We start from the raw sequence: 20,458 nt of genomic DNA on the forward strand, positions 1-20,458 counted from the left end.
ATCATTTTGAGTTAATTTTTGTGTGTGATGGGAAGAGTCCAAATACATCCTTTTGCATGTAGATAGACAATTGTCCCAGTGCTGTTTGTTAAAGAAACTATTCTCTCTAGTAAGTTCTCTTGATATCTTTGTGAAAAATCATTTGACTATGATACAGTTTTTTAAATGTCACTTGCATGAAAATGACAACCCCCTTCCATTTTAACAAAAGAATTTTCCCAACCACCTGGATGACTTTTTCTCTAAACTACCGAGGGAAATCAATTGGATATTTTTATTTTGAGTAGTTCATGATTTTTTTCTTATTTATTTGTAAGAACTCTTAATATATTGAGGAACCAAGGGAATAGTATGTGCAAATACTCAATGTCGTGAAATAGCACAGTGTGCTCAAAAGGCATTAAGTAGAGCTTGGCTCTGGGGGAAGCCACTAAAGATGGAGCTAGGCAGGAGGGCAGAAACCAGTTCTGATGCTAACCTGAGAAGAATATGTAACCGAACCAAAGTGAGTTTGCCCCTCGGTGAGTCAGAAACTACACCAGGTTGAGTTGTCACACAAAGAAAATTTTCATTTGTGGTAAATAAGATCATAGGGAATGGTTTCCAGAGCCATGACTCCCCAAGAGAGGAGTAAATGGGTTACGTTTGTTTTGGGTTAGGATGAATATTTATATAGGGAAGCCTTGTTATCATATGTAGATGTGGGCATAGGTAGCACGTGCATCTTAAGGAAACATGCCTATATATACACTGTATGTTATATAAATGAGCCTGGGGCTCCTCCTTGTGCAAAGATTTTAGTATTATAATGGGGTAGAGGTAATGGTATGTCATACCAGAGGTCACTCCTTGGTCCATCTGCGCAGGGGCAAATTGGGGGTTTAGCTCAAAAGGTCTGAGTTGTCTGGGCCAGTGGGAGGTCTCATCAGGACAGTCGCCATCACCTGAGGGGTGGTTTTGGGTTTTATTTGCCTAAGTTAAGAGGTAAACCCAAAAGAAGAGCTTAAGGGAAAATGTATGACAAAGTTCAGTGAGTACAACCAGGTGGGCAGTCAAGGTCAGGTCTTGGGGTCTAGCTGGTGACACTTAGACTTTATCATACAGGTCACTGGGCCATTGAAGGGTTTTAAGCAAGTGGGGGATGTAAGTAAATCTGTCTTGTTGAAATGGCTTTAAATAAGAGACATAATGGATGGAGGGGAGGGCTGCAAGGGTAAATTGAGGCCAGAAAGTGCAAACACTTTCTGAAGAGTGTCAGCTTGATTTGGTAGGCAATGAGGAGCCACAGAACATTCTGGGTGATGACTGGGGGCAAACCAGAGAGGCAGTGGAATGGAGAGCTGCCTACAAAAGTGGAAAGGACCAAGATTGAGGCCAAGGCTGATCTCTGGATGGGGTAAGAGATTTCGCTTCCCAGCATAAGGCTTTGCCCCCACTGACATCTCAATCCCACATGGGTGCCCAGGACTGTGTCATCTGTCCTGGCTCCTCAGAACTGACCTCAAACCCAGACAGATGGGATGTTGCCAGGGGTAACCCAGAGAGGAAATATGAACCAGGAGTTTCCAGGCAGGGCACTGTGACTGGGAGAAGGAAAAAGGAACAACATATTGGCATGCCAGGAGGGGTCTTAGAAGTCATTCAAGCTGCCATCATTAGGACAAATGACCCTTGGCCTCTGCTGCCACAGGTCCAAGTGTGGCGAGCCCCCTACCTCCCACAGCCATTCTATAGCTGGTTAGCTCTTCTGGTGGGAAAGTTCTGGGGCTGGAATGGCATCAGAGGCGTAAGGAGCCTTGAAACTCTTATCTCTAGCTTCCTGTCCACTAGATAAAGGGGACCTTGAGGCTCAGAGGGACACCATCTTGCATCGAGGTCACATAGGGAGTCAACCCCAGCTTCTGTCAAAGCAGGCCCTAGAAACTCCCCACCCAGTTTCATAAATGATTATTTTTTTCAACCTACTTTTCAAAAACCAGTAATACATGCATACAGCACACACACACACACACACACACACACACACACACAAATCAACATCGCAGTGAAAAGCCAGTTTCCTTTCCACCCCAGCCCCAGCCGTCTCTGCTATTCCTGAAGACATCGCTGTTCCAGTTGCTTAAGCACACTTGTCATAGATAATATATGCATGACCAGCATGTGTAGGAGACCCCCATCTTTTTTACATGAAAAGGAACACACCATACCCTGTACCACTCCTTGCTTTTCCCACTTACCAGGAGTACCTCTGAGGTCTATCATTATCATCCCAGTCCTTCCCAGGACGAAGCCCTGGCTTATGTGTCTTCATGCCGTTTCTTGGTCCCCTACTGTTGGACACCACAGGTGTTTCTCTGTTTGCTTACATAGAATACTGTTGATTGTCCTTGTATGTTTCCATTTGCCTGCTGCATAGCTTAGCCAGACGACCCTTCAGAAGTATGGCACTATCTTACCCCTCACCCAACAGTGACTGCTTGCATTTCCCCCCACTTTCAATGGCAAAAGTGTTACCAAGCTTGTTCATTTTTGCCAACTTGGTCAGGTTACAAAAAGTAATGGGCATGTTATATTTTGATTTATATTTCTCTAATATGCATTTAATTACAAGTGCGATTGAGTGTCTTCCCACGAACTCCTTGCTCATATCCTTTGCTCTTTTTTTCTAATTGGTTCATCATCTTTTCCTATCGATTTGAAAGAGCTCTTTCTGTATGAGGAACATTAACGTTCATCTCATTGTCCTTAATTAACTTCTGGCATATGCGCTGCAGATAATTGTTTTATTTGCTATTTGATTTTTTAAACTTTGTGGTATTTTTTATGCTATTCAGTTTTAATTTTTTACATAGTTCAGTTTATCAATATTTTCCTTCATGGTTTCTGGAAATAAAAATACTTACACAGTGCACTTTACACAAACTTTTTACAAAATATCATGGTTGATCTGCACAGCAGCCTTTGAAGGGGGACAGGGTAGGGATTTTTAGCATTAGTTTCATTTTACAGAAGAATTCAAGTGAGCCTCAGAGCGGTGATGAGATTCATCCAGGTGGAACAGTTTCTAGAACCCTTGCTGTTCCCACTTCCCTCACCATCCCAACCAGCCAGGTAACTGACTCCTGGCACTGATAACAGAAGGAGGTGTCTTTTCAGGGTGACCACTGTTGGGCTTGCTGTGAGACAGAGTGAGGAAGAGCCACCAGGAGCTGGACTGTTCCTTATTTGTCTGACTGTCACCAGTGCCTCGTATACTCTAGGAACGCCTTAGGTGCTCAATAAATGCTACAAGACAAGAGGCTGAGGTGGTCAGGCCCCCATTTACACTGCAGACAGACACTTAGCAGTTGTGTGAGCCCGGAAAGGTGAATGACCCACTCTGTGCTACAGTGTCCTTGTCTGTAAAATTGGTGTAGTGGTTTCTACCACAAGTAAATGAAATAAGCCTCATGAAGTGCTGAGCCTCTGATCTGTCTCTTCCTTCCTGAATCTCCTGTCTGCTACCCCTACCTAGCCCTGGGGATCCAGGGTCATGAGATATCAGAGCTGAAAACCAGGCTCCTTCCCTCCCAGAAGCCCAGAGAGGGGAAGTGCCATGCCCAAGGTCACACAGCCCGTTGGTGGCAGGGCGGGCAGAGGCTCCAGTCTCCTGACTCATTACATCACTAAGCAGGCTTCCTCACAGCTGGACCACTGCAGACGCGGCCCTCTCGCCTACTGTCTCACCCCGTTTTGGGCACCAGGGGGCGCTCCCGAAAACACAGCCCAGACCGCTGACGCGGTTGCTCCAAACTGGTCCGGGAGGGGGCTCCTCGCTGCCGCCTTTTTTTTTTTTTTCCGGTCTGGTGTTCAAGGCTCTCAGAACCCGCCTTCTCTCCCCTACACGCTGGGCAATGCGCATTCCCATCCTTGCTGTTTCCTTAAGCACACTCCTCCCGGAGCATCCGCCCCCTTCCTGCCTCTCCTATTTATGCCACTTCTTCCCCGCGGATTGGGTCTGTCTCTCAGACTGTGCCACCCCATTCTCTATGACAGTTGCTACACCACTGAGGCCCATCCCCAGCGTTCAGTTGGTGCTGAGTCAATGTTGGCTGTGGGATAAGGCGCGCAGCCGGCAGGCCGAGATCCCCTCCCGAACTGCAAGGAGCGCTGGTCCTGGAAGGGCCTCAGGAGACGTGGTGCCAGGGTGGGTTTGAGCAGCCCCCACCCGCTGTGCAACTCTGGACCTGTGGCTGCCCCTCTCTGGGCCTCAGTTTTCTCATCTGTGAACTGGGGAGGCACGGGGGGCGCTGGGCATTGCCTGCCTGCAGGGGCTGCAGTTCTCCGAGGGAGGGGCCAAGGGACTTGGCTTGAGGCCGCGGTTACTAGGTGTTTATTTAGGGGTCTTGGGGAGTCTGAGGGAAACGCTGGGGTCACAGTGCCCCCTCCAATGCGCCTGGACTGTGTGTATCCCGCTCCCCGGCCCTTCTGCTGCAGAGGCCCCCACAGACCCGAGCGCCCTCAACTCGTCCCGGCTCGGGTGACGTCGGCGGCCGGGGCGGCACCAGTCCTCCCCACCGCCCCCGACACACACCTTTTAAAGGAGGGAAACTGAGGCCGGGCGCGGAGAGGCCGCAGCCAAGGTCACGGCGCGCGGTGGCGGCGCAGGCAGGAGGGACGGCGGCGTTCCCGCTAGGGCTCAGGCTCGGGCTGCGGACGCCCCCGGGCCACCGGCCCCCGCCCCCCCGCCGGCGCCCTGCCGGTCCGACGCGCTGGGGCCGCGCCCGCGCTCCGCTCCCGCCGCGGGGACTGCGCGCGCTCGGCGGCTGCAGGCGGACCCGCGAGGTAGGAGGCGGGCCGGCGGGGGACGCGCGCGGCGGCAGCCGGTGCGGTGCGGTGCGGGTCTAGTCCGGGGCTGGGGGCCACGGGGGCCGCGGCCCGGAGTCCCCTCTGCGGAGAGGACTGGGCGACAGCTCCGCCCCCGGGACCGCGGCTGCACGGACGCGCGAGCAGCTCTTGGGAGCCGGGGAGGAAAAAGGGGTGATCGCAGGCGGCTTTGCGGAGCCCGGCCGGGGAGGAGGTTCCGAGGCCGCAGTGGCGAGGATAACACTGGTCTCCGGGTTGTAGAGTTGGGGGATCGGAGGCCGCCGGGCTCTCGGCTTTGGAGGTCGGGGTTACGCGGAGCGCCTGGGGTGCGTCAACGCCAGTCTTTCTGAGCCCGGGCTCTACGGGTGTCGCTCTCCGGGACTCGAGCGGTGAGGACGCAGGAGATTCTGCCTCCGCGGCTATGCGGGGCGTTTAGCCTTGTGAACGCTAAAGCGCGATCTTGGGGGGAGGGGCGCTCAGGGTGCTCCATTTCCGCGCCTATGCAGTTTGCTGTCCCCCCCCCCTCCACACCCCGGGGCGGGGAAACGTGAATCCAGGCCCCGAGGGTCGTCAAGAGAAACTGTACCCTACCCCCCAACCACTGCACTCCCTCCCTTCCCTCCCTGCTCCTCTCTGTTCCTGCCTCCTGACGGAGAAATCCCGCCACCGCGTCCAGGGTCCGGAGCCTGCGGGCGGGAGGTTGAAGCATCTCAGGAATTCGCTGGTAGTCAGATAGACGCGTCTAGGGAGAGGGTGAGGAGTTTTGGCTGGACTGGAGGGGCAGGGTCCAAATCCAGCCCTGACCCTGACGCCTTGTGTGACCTTGGGCGACCCCTCCTCCTGCCCCTACGTGGGCAAGAGGCTGGTTTTTGTTCGAGGCTGCTCCGGGTCAGATCCCAGCGGCCCAGCAGCCGGCACTCCGTGTGGGTGACGGTGCTCAAGGACTGGAACAGCCCGTGGCAGTCTTTGGACCCAGTCCCAAATGGGACAGGAGGCAGGTCTGAGAACTGAGGGGGTTGTGTCAGGTGTCAGGATGTCCTACCCCACCTGCCTGCCTGAGAGGGGATCCTCAGGGGCCAGGGGGCTCCCGCTGTGGAAAATCCCTGCGCTGTCCAGAAGGGCTGCCCTTGGGCAGTATAGGGGGCAGCACAGCTGGCAGAGGTGAGTCAAGGCTGTCCCCACACCCACCCCCACTCCAGTCATGGGGAAATCCCCCTCCCAAGTTTCTGCCAGGCAGTTGCTGCTTTAAATTCCCAAGCCCTCAACTGTCACAGCTGATCTGTTCCTGGAGCAAACGGAGCAGAAGATGACGGTGGGTGTCCCCTCCCCCGGGCCTATCCACGGGATTAGGCTTCTGGGGACAGCAGTCTGCTCTGCCTGGTCAGCTCTGTACATTTTGCTCTGAGCATGCTCTATATTTGGTGGGGGGTGGGGTGCGGGGAGAGAAGCACTTGTTCTGAACTAGGAGCCGGAGTCTGGCTGTGCCCTTTGACAAAGCTACTGCTCCTCTCTGTGATCAGTCCCTGCCAGACAACCCACATGCTGGCCTGTGCAGCCCCCTCAGAGCAACTCTGAACTGAGGTGAAACAGGAGTATCCCTCTGGTCACTCTCCTTTGCCTCCAGCATCATGCCTGGCTCCTCCTGTGGACTGGTAAGGTGGCCAAGCTCCTGAACCCACATGTGGGTTGGGAAGGATAGAAGAGAAATAGCCCCATTCCCCCTTTGCCCCACACCCCCATCCCCAGGCAGGAAAAGTTGAGCTAAGAGGTGCCCCGGGTTCCACAATGCCCATAGCCTAGCCACTGAGCATCAGAGCTGGAGGAAGCATCCTAGAGCCCATCCCTTGTTAGAGCTGGAGAAACTGAGGCCAGAGAGAGGCAGGAACGTGTTCAAGGTCACACTACATCCCACTGTCCCCAGCTCTTCAGCAGTGCAGCCATCCTTGGGGCAACTGCTGCCTAGGGAACACTCAGAGGACTTGGTGTTCCCACAGAGGTCCCTGCAGCGGAGGGACAAGGAAGGGGACCGGCACCTTCCTCTGCAGGGGACTCTGGCTCCAGCACAGTTTGCAAACATTAAGTAATCTTGGGTCTCATGACCAGAGTTGCCAGCCTGTCAAGGTGGCTTTGAAAGGGCCCGTGGCTGCCTGCTCATCCAGCGGCAGCTCTGAGCAGTCGCCCTTTCCTTCCCACCCTATACCTGCTAGGCCCACAGCAGCCCCCGCCCCCGCCTTTAGTCATGCCCCTTCCCCATTGTGCAGAGGGAGTGCCAAGGCCAAGGCCAGATCTTGGGACCCTTTGTGTCTTCAGCTTTCTCCCCCCCCCCCCCGCCCCCGCATTCTGACGACTGGGGTGGGGAGTCAGCTAGCCTAAAAGAGCCCAGCCAGCTCTCTGTTACCAGTCTATGGTCTCATCACTCGGTGGAATCAGGGGGTAGGGAATGGGATTGTTTGTTCCCATAAGGAAGGTGTGTTTTGCATAAAGGGGACTGGCCAAAGGCCCCTCATGTTGATGAGGTCTGCATGCACTGGGGTTCCCCCACACTCAATCCTGGTTGTTGCCATGGTGAAGTGTAACTCAGACGTGTTTGGAGGAGCAGCATCTTCTGTACCCCTTGTCTTCCCTCTGGACCCAGGCTTGCCTTGTCCTAGCTCCTGCAGGAATGCACACACACACACACACCCAGAAACCTCTGTTCATCCTTTACTCTCATCGATGTCACTGCTGCAGCAAAACCTTACCTGAGTCCCTGTAGCCTCCCTGCCAGAGAGTGTGCAGGGGCATAGGTGTGCAGTGAGGTCACCAGGCTGCAGGAAACCCTTCCTGCCCGCCCAGGCCATTCCACTGGGCTACCCGAGCATGTGCCAACTTGGGAAGGCAGAACACAGGCAGCCAAGTTCTCAGTGACTCTTCGAAGAAAAGTGTGTATGTGGCCTTCTGATCTTGCATGATTGCAATTCATACTTGGCCAGCATCTTCAACATTTTTTAAACGTCTGCCGCCTGCCAGAACCTGTGACAGTGGCTCTCACATATATCATCCCACTTCGTCTGCAAAACCACAGAGCCATCCGTTCACATGTATGAAGGTTCTGGAAGCATAATATTAAAATAGTAATGTCAGCCCCTAGGCCAGAGGGAACTATTTGGAATGCCACACCCTCCAACCTATGAGTGATGACCATCCTTTCTGTTCCCTGGGCCCTAGAGCCTCACAGTTTGCCAGTTTGCATGCCTAGATGCTCTCGGGGAGGTAACACCCTGGAGGGGTTCTCAACTGAGTAGAGTCCAGGCTGACCCACATAAATCCACGTGCCACATGTGATGGAGATATAATGGCTCAGGCCTCTCATGCTGCCGCTCTGGAAGGTAATCCCAGCCTGGGCTCTGTCCCATTCTTTTGGGATGACACAATCGCTCACAACTGAATTCCCCAAAGGCAGAACGGTGGCCAAACCACCTCACTGGCTGATAGAAGTTTCTGTTGTGCTCAACTGAGCTGGGTCCAAACAAGGAACAAGCTGCCTTAGAAGGTAGTGAGTTCCCTTCCCTGGAGGTATGCAAACTGAGGATGGACGGAGGATTTATTATAGATCAGTAGTATAGGTGCCCCCGAGGGTCATTGTAGCTCCAAGACTCCCAGAGCCAATGACTTTTTTTTTTTTTAATTATCATCTGGGGGGTTGGTGAAAGCTATCAGGATGGTAATATAGGTTTGTAAAAATGCTAAGTGCTCCAGTGTTTTAATAAAGCCAGTTGCCTGAGGGTATTCTGGGAATGTTTCATTATCCGGCTCATCCAGCTGCAGAAGTAGGACCAGCTTTTAGACTTAGCCAAGGGGCCGGAGAATCTGGTAGGAAGTAAAGCAGTATGGAAATTGAGTGTCTACTGGCAAATCCCCGAGCCGCACTGGGGTCACTGTTGGTCACATTACCTTGGGAAGCTTGAAGGCAGAGAGCTGGACTCCCTGTTACTTTGGACCAGTCCCTTCCCCTCTCTGAGCCGAAGGAGTTTGGAAGAAACCAGAGATCACTTTGGAAGCTGTAACTGGCACCTGAAAGAGGTAGGGGTGGGGGTGGGCAGGAGGGGCTGAAGCATGCGGATCCTGATACGGGGATCCTTTCGTGGATCTGCTGAGGGCCAGCCTGCCTCTGGGGCTGGGTTTAAACATGAGCTCTCTACTTCCTAGCTTCGTGGCCTGGGACATGTCACTAGACCTCCCTGATGAGCCTCAGTTTCCTCCTCCCGAAGATGGGAGTGATGACAGTGCTGGCCACCCAAGGCAGTTATGAAAGTAATTCTGAGAAAGTGTGTCAATGTCATACAGTTATTTTTCATTTTCTCCTTTGGGAATATCACAGGAGCTACTAAGTATTTCTGGGGCCTCCAAGTCCAAATAGAAATGTCAGCTCCGTTCATTCATTAATTCAACAAATATTTATGGAACAAGTATTTTACCACAAGAGCAAAACAGACACAAAAGCCCTTTCCTCCAGGAGCTTGTATTCTAGCATACACAGTCCCAAATGAATAAGCAAGTGAATAAAAATTCGTGAGAGCACCCAGTGCTAAACAGAATGAGTCTGCCCCAACTGGTGATTAAAGGTGATTTGCAATGGGAAAATTCTTCCAAAAGGAAGAGGAGACAGCCCTGGTTTAAGACCTAGATTCCAGTTCTGGCCCTGACTTGCTCTGCAGCCTTGGGCAAGTTCCTTTCTGTCTCTGATCTTCCGTGCCTGTCTCGAAAACGAGAGGGTAGAATGAGCCCTTTCAGCTGGGACATCCCATGTGGCTGTGGTGGCCGCAGTGTTGAGGTGTTGCAGGTGAGGTGAGGGGTGGGTAGCTCCGCAGTCCCAGCTTGGGGTCCCCACCTATCCCCCACCCATACGAATGTGTCTGTTTAAATGTGCTGTGAACCCATCACATAGGAAGGTGAAAAGACAGATATGCAGCTGCCTAAAGAAAAATTAGAGAAATACACAAGAGCCTACCACCTGGGTCGAGAAATGGAGCGTTGTCAGAAACAACTCTCCCCCCGACCCCCGCTCTGTGTTCCTCCCCAATCAATATGCCTCAAAGAGTCTCACCATTTCAACTTTTCTGATAATAATGCTCTTGTTCTCGCTGTCTTACCACCTTGCTGAACAATTTTTTACAGTATCCTTCCGTTTTTCTGCTTTGCTGCTTTTCAAGCTGTCTGTAAATAGACTGAGACTGTAGATACTTCTCTGGGTCTGGCTTCTTGGGCTTGAAGTCGGAGCCGTGTGGCTCATTCAGTCCTAAGATGCTACAGTGAGTCCTTGTTGCTGCCGTATAATATTCCCTCATGTCGCTGGGCCACAGCAGATGTAGCTGGTCTACTGTGATGAACATGTGGGTTGTTTTCAGTTTGAGGCTGTTGTTCTGGAATCTGTCTGTGTCCTAGGGCGGCGGGCGTACCCTTCCTTCTCTTGCTCATTACCTTTAACAGGGTTGTAAAGTAGCCGTGCGGTCCTTCCCTATCGCGTCCCCTTCTCCCTAGGCCCTGCTAGGCTTCTGATATCAGTCTTTTCCTGTGTTGCTCACCCGGGGCCGGAGGATGGTTTCTCACTGTGATGTTAGCTTGCAGTTCCCTGATTGCCAGTGAGGTCGGGCCATTTTTGTATGTTTATTCGCTGTTTGGATCTCTTCTTTGGTGAAGTGCGTGGTCAAGTCTTTTGCCCATCTTGGGCTGTCTTTTTTATTTTCTTGTGGGTTTGGCGTGGGGGGGTTCTTTAGGCATTTGAGACTTGAATTCTTGATCATTTACGTACGTGGTAGATATCTTGCCTTTTTTTTTTTTTTACTTGTTCTGGGGTCTTGGGGTGAACGTCTTCATTTCAGAGTTCTTAATTTAAGAAGTCAAATTTAACTTTTCCTTTAGTATTCATGTCTTGTGTTTTAGAACTCCTTTCCCACTCAGTGGTCATGAATATTCTTCTGTGTGTTTTACATTAGATCTTTGATCTGCCTGGAATTGATTGGTGTGTGTTGTGAAAGAAGGGGCTCATTCCAAGTGTGCGCATGTGCGTGCACACACATGTTCACGCACACACCATTACCCAGCACCATTTGGTAAAAAGCGTGCCCTTTTCCTCATCTGTCCCGCCTCCTCCTCCCCGCATACCCGTACCTTTCCCCAGGAAGGCGGGCAGGAGCCCAGGACCACAGGCTCTGGCCAGGAAGAGCCAGCAGGAGCGAGGTGATCAGGGACAGCCCCCGAGGGCAGGGCGCCGGCTGGGCAGGCACCCCTCCCCCACCAGCCCAGCTGCCACTCCTGCCAAACAGGTCTGTGGGGCTGTGGGTGTCACGTGTCCCACTGGCGCTGACTAGGGCCCTGTCGGATTAAGCAGGGGCTGAGGGCTTAGGACCCACGCTGGCCACTTGCACAGGCCAGGGAAGGGCTTGAGGGAGCTCACCTATCTGGGCCGCCGAGGAGGCCCCAGAGGCCAGCGAGGCTGCGCTGTTTGTGGCAGGGGCACTGGACCAAGGTAAGGGAGCGCCAGGGTGATCCCTGGCCCTGTCTTCCCTGCCCAACTCCGGGTGCCTCCGTCTAGAAGATAAACATCCCCTCCTAATCTCTTGGCATCTGGGTCTGTTGGAAGCAGCGAGAGGTAGGAGGTGGAAGGGCCCGGCGTGGGACAAGGGTCTGCCAGATCTCAGGCCACTGTGCAAGCTCACTCGAGCTCGCACAGCCTCTCGGGCACCCTGCCCATCCATCTCCCAAGGGGCTCTGCGTCCTCTTCTGTGTCCAGGGCGTGCCTGCTAGATGGGAGGGGTCACTGCCAACCTCCAGTCAGCCCTCCAGATCTTGTTGCCTTTCCCTGGGCAGTGGCCACTACCTGGCCTGGTAGGACACAGCCTCACTGCTTTTGGAATTATTAGGGCAGGGAAGGAGGGAGGAAGTGGGTATAGACTGAGCACCTGCCAGGCACCTCCCCTCGGGTAAGCTTTATTCCTACCAAGCAAAACACGGAAGACTCACCCATTTAATAGACAAGAAAACTGAGGCCTCAGTGTGGGGGGGTGGCTTTGGTTTGGCAGGGGCCTGGGCTGCAAGAATGGCCCTGCCTCCGCTAGCAGCCTGCCTGTGTGGCCCCAGAAGTTGCAGACTCTACTCCGGCCACCATGGCCACCACCGCCGGGGGACTCCCCTCACTTGCCTGACGAGGCACATTCCCTCTGGAGCAGTGTCGCTCCTCCCCAGGGCTCTCTGAGAACTGTGGGTCCCTACAAAGAAGTTGAGGCCAAGAACAAGACCCAAACTGGGCTAGTGGCTAGGATTTTGGGCGATGTCCCCTGGTTTGTTTAGTGGGAGTGACAATAATAGGGCCTGCCTCTTCAGGTCACTTTGAGGCTAAACTGTTACCATACAGAAATGGGCCACCAACACGACCCAGCTCCCAGCAAGCACAGGTAATCTCAGCTTTTAGGTGTTTGTTTGTTTTTGTTTTTAATGTCTTTTCTTTAAAAATTTTTATTTATTTGACAGAAAGGTAGAGAGAGAAAGAGAGGACACAAGCAGGGGGGAGTGGCAGAGAGAGAGGGAGAAGCAGACTCCCCGCTGAGCAAGGAGCCCTGTATGGGGCTTGGTCCCAGCACCCCGAGATCATGACCTGAGCCAAAGGCAGATGCTTGACTGACTGAGCCACTCAGGTGCCCCTCAGCTTTTGTTCTTTACTGAGAAGGTCAGTACTTGAGCTCCCTCCATCTCCGAAATTCTGAGCTCCTTCTGGCAACTTCCTTTCTTCCTGGACCTCTTATTTTTGGTTTATTTCTAGGAGGTTACTCTTTACTTAGGAAAACAGACACTTGGTAAAAAATATTCAGCATTGTAAGAATATACAATGAAACTGCATATGCCCCCCACTCAGAGTAAACATGAGGAGCATTTTGGGGGTATACGGTTGGAAATGTTCAGGAGATACATGTATATGTGTGTTTAATCCCTGCAGTGTCTTTTAAAGAAAACACCGGTAGCTTGCTCTGCCCCCATCCTGTGACTTCCCTCTGGGCCTTTAAATCCACCCACTCGGCCAGAGAACCTGACTCCCTCCTCCCTCCAGAAGGCACACATATTTGTGGACGCTGGCACCAGATTTTCCTCGTCAGCAGGACTCGAGGGAGGCTGTAGCCTGGCACGGGGCAAACAGGGGGATCGTTGAGCTGCAAAGAACGGTCCCTCTGTGCCCAGCTGAAGGCCCGAGCTGGAGACCAGCTCCCCCTCCTCCCCACTCCAGCAGATCTGGGTCTGGAGCGAGGGTGGAGCCCGGGGCCCTGGCATGGGCCCAGCCTGGCTGCCAGCTGGCCATTGGGTGACCTTGAGCCAGCCCTGGCCTTCTCCGGGTTCCTGACTCAGTGCAGAAGCCCAGGACATGCAGCAGCTTTTCTGAGAGGAGTGAGGAACTGTCTCCTTGAAGACCCAGGCAGGCAACATGTCATTCATCTCACCTGGGCTAATGCCGATAATGTGGCCTGGAGTTTTTCCTGCCTCCCTATTAAACTTTGACGGTCTTCCCATGAGGCAACTTAAGTCAGTGTTAAGTTTTGCTGATGTTTTCTCTGTGGGCCTTGTGATTTCTGGACCTGCTACTGTCTTATCTCTGCCATGTAAATCTCGCAGAGGGCTTTTTCTGGGGCTTTCTTTCTCCCAGGGTCTGAGAAAGGAAGGCAGCTGGTGGCTACATGTGGCCCACATGTCTTGCATGCATAGGTATAAAGCCTTACCGGAAGGGCTCCCTGCCCCCTTGAAGGAAGAGAAGGATCCACTGCTGGTGTCAGGAGGGCGGAAGGGACTAAGGGTCATAGTCACCCAATAGGGCAGAGCTCCAGGCACCTCTAGTGCACAGATGTCCAGGTTGAGCACTGTGTAAGAGCACTTGGCAAAGAAAGAACGCAGTCTTTCCAAGCAGGAGTCTAAGAGGCTGTGTCCACCAGAAGAGGGCGCCTTTTACAGAGACACAGGCACAGGAACCCTGCACACTGATGGTAGAACCAGCCTTGAGCATGCTCACTGGCAAGGGAGAGATGCCTAGGTGTGGTGGGTTCTCCTCCCCACTTAGGCAGTCTTCTTGTGCTTAGCTTTCTAGAATCTCTCTCCAGAACTCTGTTGGTAACCTCAGGGGAAAGGGAACTCTAACCACTGTCCTCCATCTGTGTGATCAGCTTGAGCAAACCCAGCTAGGTGAAACCTCAGAGGGAACTGGGCCATATGCCTGGCCTCAGGGGCCACAGGATGGCTTGACTGAAAACAGACCTGGGTTCACATCTCAGCTCGAGTTTTTCTGGCTGTCTACTCCTGGTCAGGACATCTGTGCACAGACCCCCTACTTTATTGTCTGTTAATATCCCCCCCATACCCTCCCCCAGAGCTCAAGTATGAAACACCTTTACCTCTGTGCCTGGCCCCTTGAGAAATGAATATTTTATTTATGAAGGCATGTTAATTTGGGGACAGCGACTCACTTGATCTAGACATAATTCATTTCTTCCACAAAGATTTCTCAAGCATCCAGTATGTGCTGGGCACGACTCTGGGGCTGAAGTAAATGTTGAGTCCCACAGACATGCTCCTTATCCTTACCCAGCTGTCTGGTATAGGAGAGGGAAATGCTGTCCTGAACAACACCAGCCAGTTGCTAGGAGGAATTGCTCAGGGGGCCAGTGAGGAGGCCAGGCAAGGCGTCCCTGAAGGAGCTGAGGCTTGAAGGTGGAGTCACGGTTAAGTAGGTGAAAAGAGAGAGACATGTGTGCTGAACTAGCATTTTCAAAGGGTGGGTGGCAGCAGCCAACCAAGTAGGTAAGAGGCTGAGGCAGAGTAGGGAGGGCAGAGGCCAAATTTGCAGGGAATTCTAGGCATAACAAGGAATTTGGTGCTTATTTTGTAAGCAGTGAAGAGCCATATTTTGAAGCAGGGCGATGATTTGTCGTTAGACTGAAATGTCAGTTGAAAATGGCTTTGAGTCTTGTCTCTGCTTCCTAACCCAGCTGCCCTTCCTAACCCAGCTGCAAGGGGGCTGGGGAGGAGGATGTCTCAGATGGTTCAGGCAGGAGGGGAGAGGTTTGAATGAGGAAGCTTAGGGTGGGGTCCAGAAGCTGACTCAGCTGCCCCTCTCTGCACCTTTCCCAAGGCTGGGGTACCATGGAGTCCTGCCCGCTCTCTGTCCTGGGGCTGGGAAGGCCAGGATGCAGTTCCCCAGAAGGACGACAGGTGGCGCCAGCCCTCCAGTGGTGACGGGTGGACTGGCCCAGCCAGGCCCAGCCTGGTGAGAGGTGGGGTTGGGGCTGCTCTGGTCATGCCAGAGCCCACCACCCTTCCCCCTGCTCCTCACCTACACCCCAGTCTGACACCTAAACTGCTGGTTCAATGGCTCCAGCCCATCTTTCCTCCTCTCCAAGGATGGCTCTACCAGTTGTGCCCTAAATTGTCCTTTTAAAACCCAACTTCATTTGCCGCCAAGCCCAACCTGGGATGGCTAGGTGGACCCCCACTTTGCAGGGGAGTGCTGGGGTCCAGGTCTCTGCTCCACAGCCTTGGGCAGTGAAATGGAAATGTGAGATCCCAGATTTACAGGGTGGACAGGGCATCCGCAAGCCACGTGTGTAAAGCAGAGAATGAGGGCCCTACAGTTAGCGCAGCCAGAGCTAGACAACCAGGGGGCCTTCAGAGCCTGGGAGTCCCTCCCCTGCTTTTCTTAGCCCCCATACCTTGCCCTGGAGTTAAAGCCTAAGGGGAACCAATGTGTGTTGAATGAAGAATGCCCTTCCCAATCAGAGCTGCATCCCAGGTGAGGACCCTCATGGCTTGGGCCATCCATTGGTATCAAATCCCAGCTCCCCGTGTTCTGTTGTGTGATCTCACATCTTGTGCAAGTGTTTTGGTCCATCTGGGCCTCTGTCCCTTCTGTAAGGTGCAGACTGTGCTCTTTCTATGGCTGGGAAGGGATCTTGGGAGAAGAAATGGCCTCAAGGAAGACAACCGGGGTCCCAGCCCCAGCGCCCTCGCTCCTGGCTTCCCTTTCCCATGCACGGCGGGGATTACCCTTAACCAGGGGAATAATTACCGTGGACAGGGCTGACATGTTGAACAAATTGCTGTGTGCTTGTAATTACAAATTGCGTTTCCAACACTCCAGGGGTTTCCAAACCTTGATATCTTTGCTATTAACACATAAATTATGCTCATGTACGGAAACAGTGAGAGAGACCAAAATTATCTGTGGGCTGTGTTGCATAAGGGCTGCTCATTATGGACCCACTCCAGGAGTCTGGGGCGGCCCCATCTGGGGCCTCCAGGTTTACTCTTATTTCATAGGGCCATGTTCCCTTACCAGCCCAAGTCCCACTTGGCATGGAGTGAGGCTCCAAGGCTTTCCTGCGAACCCTGCGGATTGGAATCCCAGCTCTGCCCACTGCGAGCTGAGCGGCCTCAGGTGTACCACCAAACCTCTGTGTGTCTCAGCTTCCTGGTGGGCTGCCTAACAGGGCTTGATAACCACCCACAGGATAGTGTGTGCCAAGCTGCAGATAGCTGCCAACTGCCCGGCATACAGGAGGTGCTCCTTGGGGGCCTGGCCTTCTCCCCTCACAATGCAAGAGGTGCACGTTGGAATGGCAGCCAAGTCTTATTCCCAAGAGTATAGGAAGATGGCCTTGACTCCCCCTACCACCCTGCCCCTGCTACCCACCAGGCAGGTGGAAGTGTGAGACTCTGGCTGTGTGAAATGATTCCAGGTGAGCCCCAGACTTGGCGTCCAGGGACCAGGAACAGAATCACATGGGACCTGGGAGAGTGTAACTCCTCCCAGTGCTCTTTCAGCCCTGCCAGTTATTCTGAGACCAAAGTGTTGGTCCCTGCTAATACATCTTTAGCACTCAAAAAAGGGCTTCATTGTATCTTGTTTTTATGGGCGTTGTGTAGTCACATGGTCCAACAATTAAAGATAGAAAAGGCACACAGTGAACAGCAAACCACCCTCCCAGCCCTGGCAAGTTCCCTCAAAGGTAACCGCTGTCCAGAGGTATTTTATGCATATGTCAGTGTGCGTGTGCGCGTGCATGTCCGCGTCGGTGTGTGTCTGTGTGTGGGGGGGGGTGTTTACTCCTCCCCCTTCCTTTTTTACCCAAATACAGCATTCATCACTTTACTTGTTTCACCTAGCAATACATCTTGTGTCTTATTCCCTATCAGGATATAAAAAGCACCCTTCTGTTTTATGGCTGCCTTCTAGAACATGAATTCTCTTTGCTTGCTAATGTCTGCGTTAAACAAACCCAGAGCAGGCCTCCAGCACAGGCCTTCTGCTGATAACAGGATCCAAGCAGGATTTTATAACAGTGTTTTAGTTTGGGTGATTTGTTTTTATGGGAAAACTGAATTTATTCTCAGTGAAACTTTTTTTTATTATTATTGATGGAGAAGATCGAGTCCCCCCCCCCAATGTAAAGCATGGTGTTAAGTAATTGGTAAACGTGTCCTTTGTGGTCATTGGGAAAACCAACCTAGGGATAAATCCAGGCCACTTCTGTCACCGGAAGTCTAACCTCTTCACCCTCTGGCCTCTTTCCTCACAGCTCACCCATCCCCGTCTTCACACTCCCCATATATGCATATATGCAGAACTATGATTATATTTTCCCAAGCTCACCAAGGCTGTTCCTATGCTGTTCCCTTTACCTGGAGTGCCCTTCTCTTGCTGGGCCACCCAGTGAATTCCCATTCATGCCACAGATCCCAAGACAGGCCTCACCTCACCTCCTCCAGGAAGCCTTCCCTAAATGGCCATCCCACCTGCTCACAGTCAGTCCTGACCTTGTGCCATCTGGCTCCCATACTGAACTGATGGCCCACCTCAGTGCCCTGACTGACCCAAGAGTCCCAAACTGGAGTAGGCATCAGACCCACCTGGACCGTTGGACTTTGCAATTGCAAAAAAGTCCCAGCTGAGACTGCAACTGTTGCTATTCCTGGAAGCAGCCTTTGAGAACCACCCGTGGAGCAGAGAGAACACAGGCTGAGTGTCAGCATGGGTGGGTGCCCGTCCCAGCTCTGTGCTTTAGAGGTTGTGCGTCTTTGGACAAATGACTTAGGCTCTCCGGGCTTCAGGGCCTCTGTTTCCTTCTGCACCTTCTGGTTCCCCAGTCAGTGCCTGACAGACACAGAGTAGGTAGGAATAAATGTCAGGGGCAGTTGTGGGACACATTCAGGAGTGCACATGTTCTCAGTTATGGATTTATTCAGACACTGAATCAGGCATCACACGTATCCCGCCTCCTTTAATTCCGAATCAGTGGAGTCGGGTCAAGCTGGATGCAGTCTTCGTCCCAGCCAGATGAGAGAAGGTGCTGTTTAAATCAATAACATAAAGAAAATTGCAGAGGGGAATTTTTAACCCACTTAAGAGAGGCTGTTGTTTAGGAGCACTTAGTGGCATCCATTTGCAAAACAGGCGTCCCTGGCACTTGCTGTAAATGAACGTGTCTATTCATTAAGGGAGAGGGCCACTGGGGCCTTGCCTTGGCTTGGCAACCCCTCAGTAGCTGTTCTGCTGTAGGGACCCATGGCTCAAGAATAAGCAGGCTCCTTCCTTAGCGGCTCCCTGGAAAGACGCGTGTCTGAATCTGAAACAGAACAAGGCCTTGCAGATTTCCATATTTCTTCCCCGATGCCCTCACTTTACCTGCTCCCTTTAATACAGAGGGGTCCCAGTTTAAGCAAAGCTACCAGGAAAGAACCAGATAGGTCAAGGATGGTCATTTGCCCTGCTGAAGGGATGCATCTTTTTTTTTTTTTTAAATAAAATCTTTGGCTGATGGTTCCTTTATGTACTGGGCACACTGGAGATGAAAATTGGTGTTTTTGAAAGACCATCTCACCCAGCCCTTCCATAATCTATCTATGGTGGAAATAGAGGCGTTGGCTGAGATCGAATAAGACAAGGGTGAGAATGGGGAGCAGGAGCGGAGCCTGCCGTTCCCTTCCCAGCGTGCAGGCCTTGCTGCATCCATGTGGTTGTCCCTGACTGAGAACAACTGTGGTTCAGCATGACTCACTCATTTATCAGACAATTACTGAACACGTACTGTAGACCAGGCTCCATCTGGATACTGGGGACACGGTGGTAAACAAAGTCCCTCCTTCATAGAGCTCCATTCTGATGGAAGAGACAGACAATAAACAAGTAAACAAGTAATATAAGCAAGATAAATATAGGCTGAGAGATGGGCTTTGAAGGGAATTAGATGAAATAGAGAGAAAGGGGATGGGCTTTACCTGGGGGTGTTCCAGAAGATCCCTCAGAGGAGGTGATGGCAAGCGGGCTGCCATCTGTTGGAACATGTGTGTGCTGTCTCAAAGCCCTTCACACGTGGGGGTCTATTTCCCAGACTGTAGCCCTGTGGGTGGGGCTTGGGACCACAGAAGTTAATTCATCCCTGGTGGCCCCACTGAGTGTGAGCTTGCCCCATGTGACCCCACCTGGGCTTCTGGGCTGCCTTAGCAGAGCTGGCAGAAGCCTCAAGTCCTTCCCGGGGCCAGCTACCACCATGCCTGCCTGCTTTTCCCCAGCTGCTCTCCACTCCAGAGGGCAAGCGGGGCATCCCCCAGGAAGAGAGTAGGGCAGAGGGAATTGGGATTTGTGACTGGGGACCTGGGAGCTGGTTAAGTGGGGGCAGAACTCTTGCTGAGGGCCCAGCACTGGGTATCCCACTAAAGTGTTTACAACATCGGTGATATGCCTGGTTATTCATGCCCATATTACAGAGGAGGAGACTGAGGCTTGGAATGGCAATGCCCAAGACCACACTGCCAAGAAGGGGACAGAGCCAGGAGTTGGACTCCATAGACAGTGTGGGGCAGTTGTGGGGCAGTTGTGGCGGGGGGTGGTTCTGGATTTGCTTTTATTATTTCCATGATATCAGCTGAGAAGGGAAACTGTCTTCTGCAGGGGATATCTTGGAACTGGGCCTTGAAGACCAAAGAGAACAGTGTTTAAAGCATAGACTTGGGAATCAGACAGCCCTGGGTTCAAATCCTCACTTCCTAGCTGTTTGCCCTTTTGCACATTCTTTTAGCTTTCTGAGCCTCGGTTCCTTTCTCTGGATGATCGGATGAGGATAGTAATAGTGGTATGTTCCTGAGAAGGTCATTGTAAGGCTCATTAAATGAATGATACGTGTAAAGCATTTAGCACAGAGCCTCATTCAATAAGCCCTTGGAGTGGGGGGAAGCCTTAAGTAAGTTACTCAGCCTCTCTGAGTCATCGTATATTTGTAAAGTGGAAGGTTGTTGAGAATTAAATGCTACCTCTTCTGTAAAGTGCCTGATATAGGGTAGGCGCCAGTGAGGGGTGGCCTTGTGGCTGTCTAGAGAGGTAACAGCCCCAAACTTAAGGAAGAGGCAAATAGAGGCAGAAAGGGGGAAAGGAGGCACAGAAAGACCCATCCCATTGCCCAAGATGCAAGATTGAGCATCAGATGTGGGGGAGCTAGGCTGTGACCCCAACTGGTGTCCCCAGGTGTGAGCATTCCCACTCTGTGGGGACAGTGGTGGAACAGGGGAAGGACTGCCCAGTTCTGAAGGCCTCCGTGGTACCCAT

At 52.4% G+C, this 20,458-nt stretch overlaps 1 protein-coding gene across 6 annotated transcripts in view; it reads left to right on the forward strand.

Moving 5' to 3' along the window:
• IQSEC1 (IQ motif and Sec7 domain ArfGEF 1) overlaps positions 1-20,458 on the forward strand; it is a 373,922-nt gene that overhangs the window by 273,018 nt on the left and 80,446 nt on the right. The window contains exon 1 of one of the 6 annotated variants that reach the window (XM_032333271.1): positions 11,226-11,353. The exons of the other annotated variants lie outside the window; for them this stretch is intronic. The gene's annotated coding sequence lies outside the window, so the exon portion shown is untranslated. Of the gene's footprint in view, positions 1-11,225; positions 11,354-20,458 lie in introns of those variants that run through there. 6 annotated transcript variants of the gene reach the window in all.

The sequence above is a fragment of the Mustela erminea genome, chromosome 1 (genome assembly GCF_009829155.1).
Source record: "Mustela erminea isolate mMusErm1 chromosome 1, mMusErm1.Pri, whole genome shotgun sequence".
Taxonomy (NCBI): Eukaryota; Metazoa; Chordata; class Mammalia; order Carnivora; family Mustelidae; genus Mustela; species Mustela erminea.